General features: G+C 34.0%; 1 non-coding gene across 1 annotated transcript; it reads left to right on the top strand.

The window, feature by feature from the left end:
- Positions 1-14,159: 14,159 nt before the first annotated feature.
- On the top strand, positions 14,160-14,265 carry LOC121031147 (U6 spliceosomal RNA). Its single transcript, XR_005790578.1, has one exon. It is a non-coding gene; the product is annotated as a U6 spliceosomal RNA (small nuclear RNA).
- Positions 14,266-15,407: the final 1,142 nt, after the last annotated feature.

Genomic DNA, 15,407 nt, shown 5'->3' with positions numbered 1-15,407 from the left:
AGCATTTACAGTTTTTAAACCTGCTTTTATCACTAGACTGCACATAATGAACATTTCTTGTGAATGGATATTCTTTTACAACCTCTGTTTCTTTAAAATTATTGGACTATATTCACTTGTATGGATGAGTCTAATTTTCCCTATTACTGGAAATAAATTATTTCTAATTTTTTATTATAATAAACAACAGTGAAGCAAAACTCTTCGCTGTTTGTTGACCTTTTCAAAACAAACTCTATAGCAGTACCTTCTTTTGTTACTTTTTATAACCTGACAACATGAATCTCTGATATGTTGTAGTCTACTTTAATTTAAAAATTTGCCTTTTCGTAGGGGTGCCTCAGTGACTCAGTCAGTTGAGCATCCAAACCCAGCTCCGGCCGTGATCTCATGGTTTGTGGGTTTGAGCCCCGCATCGGACTCTCTGTTGTCAGCACAGAGCCTGCTTCAGATTCTCTCTCTCTCTCTGACTCTTCCCTCCCTACTTGCTCTCTCTCAAAAATAAATAAACATCTATCTAGCTATCTATTAAAAATAAGTAAACAAAATAAAATTTTACCATTTCCCAGTAAAACAAATACCTCACATAAGTTTAATTGTTTATCCTCCTCCCATCCTTTGTGCTATTATAGTCATATAGTTTGTATCATTTAAAATATTGCTCTTTTATATGCCAGTTATGAATTTGTTACATCTCAGCTCCAAATCTATCCTGCATTGCCCTGCTTGGTGGTAATGGGGATGGACCTGAAAGGAGAAATGGCTGGCTTTGCAGCAGAGGGACCGAAGGGACACTGCAACAAGGAGCGAGGGAATGGGCTTGTCTTCCAGATTTGACTGTGCTTTTCTTTTTCTTCCTATGGCAGTGCTTCCAGTAGCAAATGGGATAAAGTCCAGTGGCTTCAAAATTTCTCCAGCGATTAAGCAATTTCCTGCTCACCAATCCCAGCCCACTGCATATGGACCAACTCTGTCCTATGACACCCACTGAACTTTCTCATCTTCCAGTAGGCCACAGTCTTATCTCCTTTAGTGAGGTTTGAATCTCAGCCTGCTGTTGGTGGTGACAAGCAGGGGCAGGGGGTCCTCCAAGTTTATTACTTTCTTGGGTAGCCGTCCTCAGCCATCGAGATAGAAGATTCTCCCATTGTCTATTCCTGTATTGTTTAAAGTTCTGTTAACTCCTGTTAGTACTTAACCATCTTTTACTAGTTAATAATTTTTATATTAATGTAAAGTATTATATTTGTGTTCAAATTATTGTTTTGTTTACTGACCAGAACCTAATTCATATGGGGATTTAACTAATATTCATTTTTTCTTTATGTTTTTATTTAAATTCCAGTTAATTAACATAGTGTAATATTAGTTTCTGGTGTAAAATTTAGTGATTCAAGACTTCCATACAACACCTGGTGATCATCAGGACGAGTGCCCTCCTTAATCCCCATCACCCATTTAACCCATCCCTCCACCCACCTCCCCTCTGGGAACCATCAGTTTGTTCTCTGTAGCTGAGAGTCTGTTTCTTGGTTTGCTCTCTCTCGCTTTCTCTCTCTCTCTCTTTACTTCTATGTTTATCATTTCTGATTATTTTATTCTAAGCTGAAGTTTCATTTTCCACCCAGGGCATGCTTCTTCATTGTGATGAAACCTGGTTAAGTATTTCGTGGAGTGCAAGTGTAGGGGGACAAAGAGTTTTATTTGTTTTAGTCTGAAAACTTCTCTATTTCACTATCATCTTCAAAGCATATTTCCAGTGGATATAGACTTTCAGATGAATAGCTGTTTTTTTCCCCCTGTTTCAGTACTTTAAATACTTTGATCTATTGTCTTCTAGCTGCCAAAACTGTTTGATATTCAGCTATCAGTGTGTGGCTTCAGTGAATGTAAGATGACCTTTTGAATCTGGCTGCTTGTAGAATTTTTTCTTTGTATGTGATTCTTAGCAACTTGGCTATGAGTAGTTTCTTATATTTATCCTACAGGACTCACTGAGATTTTTGAATTTGTGGGTTGATTTGTTCAATTATTATTTCAGGTTTTTGTTTGTTTGTTTTTCTGTGCCATCCTCCTCATGTTCGTGGAGTCTAATTAAAGTTTGTCTCATCTTTTAGTTGAGTCCCACCCACTCTTCTCATCTATTCTGACTTTTCCATTTATTTTTCTTTCTGTACTTCACTTTGGATATCTTCTATTGACATACTTTTGAATTCACTAATCCTGCTTACTCCTGTGTGTAGTCTATTGTTAAATCCATTACATGAGATTACCTTCAAACTTGAACGAAGGTTCTTAGTATTTTTTTTATTAAAGAATAATATACAGTGTACAATACAATGACTCTTGGCAAATGTATATGCCTTGGTATAAAAACAGATAAGATATAGCTAAGTTTCATCATATCAGAAGTTTCTTCACATCCACTCTCAGTTTGCAAACCTGCTAAATAAGGATTCTTCTCATTTCTATAATCATAGATTAATTATCTGTTCTTGAACTTCATATGAATATGGATTCACACAGTATGTACAATTCTATGTCTTCCTGCTTTCATTCAATGCATTTTTGAGATTTACTTATATGATTACAGGTGGTAGCACTTTATGACTTCTCTTCCTCCTCGGGGGTAATATTGCACTGTATGAATATATCAGAATTTGACCATCTGTTATCTCGTAGATGGACATTTGAGTTGTTTCCATTTTATAGATAGTAAGAATAAAACTACTCAGATATTTTTGTACAAGTTTTTTTGCTTGTGCATTTGTGTATGTGTGTGTGTGTGTGTGTGTGTGTGTGTGTGTGTGTGTAGTTTATCTTGGGAAAATAATTGGGAATGGAATAACTGCATCATATAGTAAGTTTATGATTAAATTTATAAGAAAATTCCAATTTTCCGAGTTGGTTGAACCATTTAATACTCCCACAGTAGTTAATGAGAGTTCCAGTGGCTCCACGTTTTCACCAAAATTTGGTGTTGTCAGTCATATTTTTTTAACCATTCTAGGGAGTATATAATGGTATCACAATGCTATTTTAATTTACATTTCTGTGATGACTAGAATATTGAACACTTACTTTATGCTTATTATTAGCTAATCATTCATCTTCCTTTTAGAAGTTTCTAAAGGATTTTGCCCATTTTTTTGTTGCTTATCATGAGGAATTGTTTACATAGTCTAAATACAAGGAGATATATATATATGTATATATATATCTGTGTGTGTATGTACATATATACATATATATGTATTACAAATATTTTTTCACAATGTGAGACTTGCCTTTTTATTTTTTTAATGATGTCTATTTATGGGGAGAAGTTTTAATTTTGATGAAGTCTAATTTATCCATACCTTTTTTAAAGGCATCTATATTCCTGTTTTCTCCAAATGCTTTATTGTTTTATTTTTATATTTGTGTTTATGATCTATTTAAAATTAAGATTTTTGGTATGGCATGAGGTATGGGTGAAAGTTTTTGTTTTGTTTGTTTATGTTTTCTGATATATTTATTTAGTTCTTCTGGGGCCATTTTTAAAAATTTATCTATTTCCTTGGTTCTTTGATGAAAATCAGTAGAAATTCTAAACACTGTTCTGATTCATTTAAGAATATCAACATCTTTTTTTATTTCAACATTAAGCGATTATTTATTTTTCAGGTTTAAAAGGTTTCAAAATACATATGTACAAGCTAAATAAACTACGTTCAGAGAGTCCATGTAGAACAGAATATATAAACGCACAAGGTCTGTTTTATAGGATTCAAAAATGATGTCATCAAATACAAAGAAAAAACATTCAGGAAAGGTAATCAAATTGGACCATCTTAGCAAAAAAAATGTATTAACTAAGTAAGACTAGGACAAACCCCTACACATCAGGGCAAAATTTATTTTCCATGCCTCCCAGCTGCCTGGCTTTCCTTTTCTTGTGTTGTGTTGCATACATCTGAGTCATCAACCTGCTGTTTCTGTTTTGCATGTTCCTCTGTCTACTGCCTGGCAGTTTTGAGGAAGACTGGCTCATTATATTTAAATTTGGAGGATATATCTGCCATGAGTGTGTCATCAGGGTGGGGTTTGGACATGAGCAGTTGAATAGAAGTGAGTCTTCTAACTCATAAATATGTATCTACTCCTAAGATTTGGCTGGTGTTGCCTTATCTAGAAAAATTCCCCAGACCCCCATATCTGGTTTCCTGCTGGCTAAAGTGATCTTTATTTGTGTCATCATATATGGAAATCCTATATTTATTCAACTTACTGGAAATCCTGTATTTATTCAACGTACTGATTTATGAAAGTTATAATTAATCATGGACCATATATTATTTATTTCTCTATCTTTTGTTCCTGGCTAAAAGAAGCTGGTCCATAGAAGGCATTATTTATGTAATTATTGGACTTAAATTGTTTTGTTAGGTGATATTTGTAAAATATGAAACTAGGCAACCCTAGTTTTTATAAACTTAGCATAAACAAAAATAGAACTTATTCTTTAATAATGATAGCTTATAATGCTGGTTTAGGAGAAAGTTTAGATAATTACACATCTATTTTAAGTACGAAGAGCTGGGCAATACTCTTTGGGCTGAAAACATAAAGATAAGTGCAAGATAATCCATAACCTTACAAACATGTTTTTAATATGGTTACTAATTGTGTTTAAGCAACATTCTTTCACATCTCTAAACACACTGAAATGCAAGAGTAGTACTCTAAGTATTTGCTTCCAGTTTTCATTGGTTTCCTTGAACCTTATAAATCAGTTTTAACTATTTTTATGATGCCATATATATATATGTATGTGTATATATATGCATATATATGTGAATATATAGCATTAATGCATTAAAGGCTTCCTATGATCTCTGGTTTTTTTTTTTTTTACTCTTTTTCTATTTTTAGGATATCAACTTGACCCTTTCACTTCTATCCCCATTCTTGTGGTAACATTCTCCCTTTTTAATTCTTCTGAATGAACTTCATCTTAATTTCCCTTTCATTGACTAGTTCTTCAGTTGTATCTATTTGAGCTATATATCGAGTTTTCTATTTTTGTGATATTTTCAAACTCAGAATCCCTAGTTGTTATATCTTACTATTTTTGTTCCCTTTTCAGGTTTATAATCTGCTTCTACTCCAGGTTTTTCTACCTTTTATTCCCTATATCTCCACTTCTCTACCCTCCCCCACCCATATACAGCCCTAACCTTCATTCTTTGCCCCTACAGATCCACCAGCCCCTCTATGACTTTTATTGGGTGACAGATCTATTAATCTCTGTTTCTGGTACATCTTTATCTAAAAGGAGCCAGAGGACCATACTCTTTCACCATCTTCTCAGAAACTGCAACTTGGACTATTCCAGTCCCTCACAGGATAAGTGATGGAGGCATAGAAATTAACACTTTAAATTATTCCCACCACCGTTGCATCTCAGAAGTAGTGTTCCAAAATTAAATGAGCAACTTTTTTTTCCCTAGAGCTCTTTGAACACAGATAATGGAATATATATTTTTCCTTGTATTTCCCTGTATCAGGATTTTGCTTAGAGTAGAGGATCCATAACTGTTGTTAAGTCATCTGTGAGTAAATTTCCATATAATAATGTTACTAAATTTGAAGTACCTATGATCAAATGGATTTGAGTAGGTAGGACACCAAAACAAAATACACTACACTTTTTTGAGCATTAATTCCAGAATAACTGAAGTAATTGAAAATGGGTTAATAAACCATCACCCTGTGACTATCTGCACTGTGCATCCTTTATTCTCAACTATAGTGCACAGCCAAGAATTCAATATGTACACCACACTACAAAAACTGATGTTTTAATGGTTTCTTAAATATTGTTTTTGTACTTATTAATCTGACATGATTCTGCAAATCTTTGTAAGTTAATATAAAAGAAGGAAGAAATACAAGATGTGAGGATTTCTATAAATTTGGTCAACCCTTTTAAAAAGAAACACAATATGATAGTGATTTTATTTGATTTTCTCCAATTCTATATGGTTAAGAAGGAGGGGGGAATTCAATGAGAAGAGATCGCATTCACCCATCCATTTAAAATCAGTGCTTTATTTCCACGGGCTAAAAGAGTTACAGTTGCACTGTTCATTACTTTGGAAGTGTCACATTTCCTAGTATGACAAGATATATTATGGATGGGGGGTTTTACAGATGTGGAGAAATCACTTTCCAAGTTTTTTATTTGACTTTCTCCCCTTATGCTTCTTTGTACTTTAGCGGCCAACCTTGGGATAATGGGATTACTTTATGCCTTCCACATCAGGCTCTGGATGAGTGCACAGAGGCCAGTGGCAAGAGAAATAAGATGGCTGTAAAAATGCAAACACTGGAAGTTAAAAAAGGTGCACCCAATAACTTGCCCTTAAATTTAAAGGGAACTAAATGAGGAACTTCTGGACAATTTATCTTGCTGTTTACTGATAACAAGTCACTTTGTTTTTATGTGCTCAGTCTAGTATTCCATAATTTATTTGAAAGAAGATGAGAAATAATGTAGATAAATGATGAAGTGTCAGGGTCTGACGCTCTTAAATGAAGCTATTATGGTCAAAGAGAAAACGTAAAACCTGCGGCTCATTATGAGAGTGTTCTACTTGTCAGTTAAGTGAAAAGGCCTGGAATGATTTCCAGTTTATTTGTCATTGCAGTTATTAAAGCTGTCTTTTTGGTGCCATGAAAATGAATTGAAGACTTTATTCGAAGTAAATTTGTACTAAAGCTTTCAGATGTATCTTATGTGAGCTCAGTGAGGCAGGGAAGCAGCTTAAAAGCTGAAATATTACAAGGAGACAACTACCAAAGTCTTTGAAACATACCAGGATATATAAATGGCAATAAATAAAGTGTTTTCTTGACTAAGGAACAAACTTTTTGATTGATACAATAGAATAAGGTTAGTAATGGGATATAGTACTTGGTAATTGTTGGGATATATTTTACTCCAATGAGGAACAAATTGCCTACATTTTTGTGTAACATTTCTATCAGAGTATCTTTCCTATGAGTGATTTCCAAGAAGGGTAAAAGAATGTATCATTTTAAATAATACCTACTTATAAAAATGTAATGAGAATTAATGGAGCAGATCTATCAAAGAAACAAAGGTTTAGTTCTTGAATAACAGTAACTGCTTGGCTATAACAACAACCTCTTATAAAGCTTACAAGGTAAGAAGTTCAGAAAACCTGAGTTGCATAATCTCTTTTCCTAATTGAATTATTGGACTGCAAAAGGCTGCATCTTAGTAGAAGGAATGAATATATTATTGACATTTGTATCTCACATGGTTGTTCTTAAAATACTTTACATCCTTGCTGATGTGTGAGGATAACTTACATTTTATCTCATGTTAGAAGGTCAAAGCAGATGGACTATTGATATGGATGAGGTAGAATTTTTTTTTCTTAAGCACTGAAAAAAAATAACCTTTTTTTGTTTTTGATCAAGAAGGAGGCTTTTGGTGTTTCCTTGTACTAGTTTGGCAGTTAAAAATACTTTTTGCATAGTTTAGCTGTGCCACTTTGATGAGTGGCAATTAATAGATACAGATAAAGGACAATTGAAAGACTTTCTCTACATCAGTTTCCACCCCATTGCATGAAATAAGTAGACTCACTAAACTGAATGTTTTATTCCAAGCCTAAGAAATCTCCCAGTCATGTCTTTGAACTCTTTATTGTGGATATTACAAATGTTTGACACATCTTCAGGGTCAGTTTAAAAACAAAATGGATTCTACATCCCCCTCAGAGGTAATCCCTCGCAGAGGTAATCTTTCAGTGTTTCCGTCAGATTTTATAGCCATTTTCAGTGATATTGTCAAAGTAAAAGATCTAGCAGTCTCTCTATTATATGCCCTATTTTCAGGCACTTAAATGTGCAACAAAACCTTCCTTTGAAATAGAATTCAGTTTTATATTTGGGACATTTCAAATATTTCTGTAACTTTTATATGCTAATAACTACAAGTCCCAATGATTTAAAAATAAATGCTTCATAAACTCATAGTTGTGATGTGACAGTGGAAAAAGCTACGTCATAGTAATTGCCAGTTAAAGGTGTAGAGTTTTGATTAGATTCAGACTGATTCAGATTCAGACTGTGTTTAAATGCCCAGTAAGACTTGCAAACAAACAAAATTGGTGAATTCTTTGGATAAGCTATTATTTGGGGGGATTTTTTTAATGAAATTTATTGTCAAATTGGTTTCCATACAACACCCAGTGCTCATCCCAAAAGATGCCCTCTTCAATGCCCATCACCTCCCTTCCCCTCCCTTCCACACATCATCAACCCTCAGTTTAGTGGGGAATTTTTTTTTTATAATTAGCATATTAATGTTTGTGCGTATAGAGCCACCTTTTGTGTGTAGGTACACTCTTATGTAGGTATAGAAGGTCCCTATGTTTTTGAAGATACTCAAGTTTTTATTTCGGGTTGCTTAATTTACTTTGGCTGGTCAATCAAATATATTTTACCCCCATTTTACTTATTCAAGAAACAGATATCAAACACTAAATTAGTTGAATTATAAAGTTAACAGTTTCTCTTTTTCTTGAGATCATGGAATATAGGAGGTAGAATCATATAATAAGATATATAATTTATATATTTATATATAATTTATATAAGTTATAGACTATATAATTTGAAATGGATTCAGAGATATCTAATTCAGCCTAGCTTCATAGGTAAGCAAAGCTTCAGGGGACGATTCCTGACTTTGAATATTGAAGAGACAGAAAAGTTGACCCACTAGGACTAGGCAAAAAGTATCTTATGTTCATGGTTATATGACCAACAGTCCAGCTAGCTGATTTCTTACCTGCCATGATACTAGGCTAGATTTCTTTGGTTAAAAAACCACTGGGATTTTCCTTCTTTGAAAAATACCTAGAGTCAATGTGACGGACACTGTGTCTCTTTTAACCATAGGGAGTTCAAGATCTATTAGGTTAACTACTGGGGACTAGATACAGTTGAATTTACTATAAATTTTTATAGATTAAAATCATATTCTCCCATTTTATTTTTATAAATATTTACTCATAGTGTCTGCATAGAGGTTTAATCAACATGTGTTTATTAAATATTAACATTGGAAAACAATAAGAAATTTGGGAATATACATAATCTTTTCCTACATAAATTTATAATCAACAAACTTCTAAATGAAAGAATATCATTTTTTAAATGTTTCAGTTGTTTGTCTTAAATTTCCAATTTTCCACTTTCTCTAAAAGCATGGGAAGTAATTTTTAAATTAAAATACTGTAATCTTTTGGTATTGTAGTTCTTATTAAGGATTCAGATTTTCAGATTAGATTCTGTATTCTAATATACTGATAAAAGATATTAATTAATAAATGTTTATTGATTGTATTTAATTATCATTTTCAAGAAGGTAAATTTATGCCTCTGAGACAAATATTACATGAACAATTTTTCAAAGATTCTATTTAACCCATTATAGTGACTGAGCCAGCAAGTTTAAATCAGTTCAAAGGTCATTTGATGACATAGTATAGAGGCAATTTTAAAGAGAAATATTAGGATAAGATTCTTGGGTTAGGTATAAAGCTGTTTTTTTTTCAAGGCAATAAATTATAACTTTTGGGGTTATCTCTTCCATTGAACAAAAATTATTTGTGTCCCTTCCTGATAAAAATGTATAAATTAACTTCTATTCCTACAAATGGATAAGCAAATACAAAATCAAGCAACAAAAGAATACTCAGTTATCTATCAGTTGTTTCCAACTTCATGTCATTTTTCTGATAGTTATATGTAATCATTGTGATCTTTTTTTCTTCAAAACTATTACCCTAAAATAAAGTTACTACAATAACATGCCACTGTAGCTTGATTAGACTGTGTAGCATTTCCATAGTGTCCCAAAGTAGGTAGTGTTGCTGGCTTTTATATTAGAACAGCTACTTAAAAATATTGGTCTGATCAGCATCCTTTTTTTTTTAACGTTTATTCATTTTTTTAAGAGGCAGAGAGAGACAGAGCCTGAGTGGGGGAGGAACAGAAACAGAGGGAGACACAGAATCTGAAGCAGGCTCCAGGCTCTGAGCCGAGAGCACAGAACCCGATGCGGGGCTCTAACTCACAAACCACGAGATCATGATCTGAGCTGAAGTCGGATGCTCAACTGACTAAGCCACCCAGATGCCCTGGTTTGATCAGCATCTTATTTGACATTTGAATATTTTTCTAATACATTTTCTGAAAATGGCCTGATAAATCTAGTTACATTAATCCCATTAAAGGGGAAGTTAAAACTTAAATCTTAGTGATGCATATCTTAAAGAGATGTATGAATAAAGGATCAAGGAATTCCTTCAAAATAAGTGAATAACCACATGCTTGTTGCATATTGAATTCTGTACCCACAAAATTCACATGTCAAAGCCTTAACCCCTAATATGACTATATTTTGAGATAAAGTCTTTAAATATATCATTAAAGCAAATTAAGTCATATGTATGGAGCCCTAATCTGAAAGGACCGGTGTCCTTTTAAGACAAAGAGACATCAGATATGTGTGTGCGCAGAAGAATGATCATGTGTGGACACAGTGAGAAGGCAGCCAGCTATAAGCCAAGGGGAGAGGCTTCAGAGAAACCAACCCTGCCTGCATCTTGATTTTGAAATTCCAGCCTCCAGAATTGTGAGAAAATTCATTTTTCACCCATCCAGTCTGTAGTATTTTGTTATGGCATCCCCAGCCGACTGATATGCTTTTATTCACTAGAATGTCTATGCAGTATTAAATATAACCTATGCAGTAAAAATATAAATGTTCTATGGGTACTAAAGGTAGCATTTTATAAACTTATATAAATTCAAATCCAGTTGGTCATAATCACTTCAATGTGCAGATAGGTTAGAAGAAACTGGAAAAAATAACCAAAGAAAACTATGTATAAAATAGCACCAAAATATTTACTGTAAACTGCCTTAAACTCTTATTCATTTGCCCTTACCAGAATGTCTCTTCTATTTTTTTTAAGTCAATTCATCCTCCTTTCTCACTTCTTAATATGCATTTTCTCCATTCCCTAAACTGAAGCAAGAATAAATTTCTTGTTCATTTCAATTACTTCTCAGAGAAAATACCACTAGTTTTGAAGAGCCTGACTCCATTGGACAGCTGGTCCTGTTTCTTAATCCCAGTTTGCATTGCTTCTGGCTAGATCTACTCACCAGAAGGTGTTGAATCAAAAGGACAACTTGAGTCACAGTTGTGTCTTACTAAGGCTTTGTTCAGCGATATCTGTTTGTATTTCTACATCAAGCTTAGAAATAGACTAAAGATGACAAGCATGCAACAACCACTCTCTAGTCTTCAATGCTGTTGAGCAATCCAGATCCTGGCTTTTGGTCAGTGATATATTATTTTTTATTTATGGATGGTAGACTAATGTTGAGGAAAAGAACATAAGGAAATATGACAAAAAACGTATGCATTTTATCCTATTAATACTTCCAGAAAAAATATTTAAAAATTCTGATTGAATTCCTAATATTTCTGACATGCTACCTGGTAACTGGAGACCCTGGTATTTCCCCTTGTCTTTACTTTCCTTCTCTGTATTCTTTCTTACTTCCCTTTCTAGTTTCCCATATGCCACTTCCTTTAAAAAAAAAAAAAAAGACCATTTAGGTTCCTCACACTCATTGGCAGTTTATGATATCAAAGCTCTTCCGGCAGCTTTTCCGTATGATAAAAACATAAAACCTGGTTGTGAAAATCTTGTATAGAAGCAGTGTAAACTGTTTTTTTCGGGCCCCCAAAAGGAGAGTCAGCCACCACAATAGCTAATGTTTGTTATGTGAAATAAAACATGGGCAATATGTTTGTTCACTTAGCCTGTTTCTTGGAGCCTCACCTCTACTTCTAAATCATCCGGAGTAAGCCGCATGCAATTTCAATTATCTATTCCAATAGATGGGAATAGCAATTTTGGGGGGTATGTTTATCTTTCCTTTGAATAGATAAAATCAACTTTCAATCTTAATTATACTGATCTTATTGAGGTGGTGAGAATATCGTTTTCATGGCCCCATATGTTGAATTCATATAGTGAGCCAAGGGGAATTCAAATGACTTCTTCAAGATCACCCAAGAGCCTTTGGAGGAGTCTTACTCCCAGAACAATGATTTTTCCATTTTGCCACATGGCTGTAGAAAACCCATACCTGATCTCAAGTACATTTTTCTAAATAAAGGGTAATCAACAGTCAGACACGTGGTAAACATATTAGGCTGCTGCTGTTACTCTGGTGTGCTATTATTTGGGGCCTATGAATAGGAAATGTAAAGTAATCTCACAAGGAATTTTATTCTAATGTTTTTTCAAAGAATAAAAGCTTTTCTTTGAAAGGAGTTAGGATGACAAAAACCTAAGATTATTAGAAACCTGGTAGTAGATCTTTCCTTGGCAAGATTAGGGTGAGTTATTACTAGTAAGTCGTAAGCAGGGTTCATTCATTTTCCTTTCGTAAGATGAACTTCAAAGGAACAGTTGCCAAAGGCTTTGTGGCAGATCATTCAGTCACAATGCGTTGGATTAAAGAAATACAGTACCTTTCTAGCCTTTCCATCTAGGATCCTACAACTAGTCTCTCTACCTGGACTAAACCTCAGATGTTTTGATTGTTAAAATTCTAATGTAGCCACATGTTGGTGGAGAAATTTAAAGCTTCTTATTTTTCATCACTGTGCTATGCTGCTTTCCAAGAAACTACTAGGCATTAAAATGTCACTTCTATTCATAATATCAAAATTCTTAATATATTATTCAATTTATACATAGCCATGTCGAATATTTTCTTCCCTGGAGTGATCACCTTATTCACTGTGTGTGAAACCTGTCTTTTTATTTCTAAATACCAATTTTAGTAACATTATTTAAGAAACCAGAATAATAAAGGTTCAAGAAATAGACTCACAGGTAAATGGTTTCTACTCTTTCTGGCTTCCTTATGAATAAAGTATTTTTCTACCGTATAGAGTCTATGTGCTTCTTACAAAAAGAAATTGTCTCTCTCATGACAGATGTTCTCCCTTAAAGTACTTTTGTTAACCAAATCCCAAAGGTATCATTTGACCTCCTTATGATTGTACTATTTTTTCCCATTTGCTAATGGGATAGTGTAGTCTTAATTTTCTAAGATAGGGGACATTGACTTTTCATAAACAAAATATGTTTCATTATCTATCATTGAAAATGAAATGAATTTAGGGATGATAAAATCACTTCCTAAAGACAGCTTTATTTTGATGTGGGTGTGAGAAGTCTAGCAGGGAAAAGAAAACTTGCATACCTACTGGAAACTTAAGATGGGCAGAAGAATGAAGCAAACATATATGGGATTCTTCAAATATATTTTAATAGACTGATTATTTTTATTAAATTATTGTAATAAAACTTGATGCACCTCATACTCAAAGATGTTTTCCATATTTTATTCACATGATTTTAGTCCTAGTTTGTTTATAGATAGCAAAATGGGTATGTTTGTTCATTTATAGAAAGGAATTTGATAAATTATTATTATTTTTCTCTTAAAATTTCTTGTAAAGACCATATATATTCCTTATTTTGGAGCCAAGATTCTAACTTCAGGGTTTTTTTATGCTGATTCCAGTGGATGTACTGCTATATGTATTTGTTAAGTTTGTTAGAATACTAAGTAACTGGATACACAACTAGAAACCACAAAAAAACCCAACTCTAGCCAACTTGTAAAATCAAGAAGAAGGTGAAAAACCAAGAATCCAGATCGGGGAACCTCAGCTAGAAACTTCCACAGATATTCTGTTTAAAATTTTGTAGTAAAATTGACACAGTTTTAAAGAATTTTAGAAGGGTGCCTGGGTGGCTCGGTTAAGTGAATGACTTCTGCTCAGGTCATGATCTCACAGTTTGTGGGTTCGAGCCCCATGTCAGGCTCTGTGCTGACAGCTCAGAGCCTGGAGCCTGCTTCAGATTCTGTGTCTCCCTTTCTCTCTCTGACCCTCCCTTGCTCACACTCTGTCTCTCTTTCTCTCACTCTCTCTCTCAAAAAAAAATAAACATTAAAAAAAAGTTTAAATATTTTTAGAAACTTGGCCCCTTAGTTACAAATGTCCAATTTCTAATGACACAGAGATTAGCATGGCCCCTGCACAAAGATGACCTACCAATTCACGGAATGTTCCATATTTTTCTGAGGTGACAGGCTTTCTACTGTCACCTGTAAGCAGAGGGACTCTGAGATCATGAGAAGAAGCAGAAAAATACAGATGAGAAGGAGGAGCCCACGTAGCTTTGTGGCTTCATGTCCAACCCTCTTGCCCTTACTTAGCCTGTGTCACACCATGCTAGCATGTCCTCCTGTAGTGCTCACATGTGCCACCACTGTGACATCCCCTTTCCCTGAATTTCAGTGCTTACTTCTCAGCCTCTCTCCTTCTGAGTCACTCCTGGGAGTGAGGGGTTTCTTCCCAGTGTTTTGTAATACTTTGAGGCTCACCCCCAAAGTATTAAAAGTAGCTTTGTAATAAACACACAAAACATACAAATTTCCAATTTCTGAGGGGAAAAATCTGATTTTTTTTGTGTGACTATGGTGCCTACCTAAGCATGAGAGACAAGTTTCTGCCTTACAGTTACATTTATGTGCCAGTGAGGATAGGACAGCTTTTAATAACAGAAATTTCTAGAGAAGGGAGTTGATCAGTGTAAGCTTAGAAGCCCTTCCAAATGCTGGATAAATCAAATCCAAACAAGCACATTAAGGATTATGGTGGATATTAAGAAGTATGAGATCATATGAGTATGAGACCCTGTCTTTGAAGATATTATAATCTAATTTATTATGGCAGCATAATAATAAGACTGATGGAAAATAAGAACAAATTATTTCAATAATCATTTAATAAAATAATAAATACCCCAAAGTGGAGCATACTTTATTGCTCTATAAATTGTGCAGAGAGCAAGAGGGAACAGGTCAGAAAGATTACTTGAAAGTACAATGGCTAATGGAAGTTGTGTAATTGTCAAAGGATATACATTGTTCCATTAAAGCTGAGGCCTCAAAAAGGCAGAAATTTGTTCAGAAAGCATTTTATTTATTGATTTGCTTCATTGTTTTTAACTGAAGTACAGTTGACAACATGTGTCAGGTGTACAACATAGTGATTCTACAATTATATACATTGCTAAATGATCACCGCAGTAAGTGTAGTTACCATCTGTCACCATATAAAGTTGTTATGGTATTATTGACTGTATCCCCTATGCTGTTCTTTTTATCCCTGTGACTTATTTATTTTATAATGGGAATTTTGTCCCTCTTAATCTTCT

The sequence above is a fragment of the Herpailurus yagouaroundi genome, unplaced genomic scaffold, assembly GCF_014898765.1.
Source record: "Herpailurus yagouaroundi ecotype Mexico unplaced genomic scaffold, PumYag 140, whole genome shotgun sequence".
NCBI classification, from domain to species: Eukaryota; Metazoa; Chordata; class Mammalia; order Carnivora; family Felidae; genus Herpailurus; species Herpailurus yagouaroundi.
This window is presented reverse-complemented; position numbering and strand designations above follow the sequence as displayed.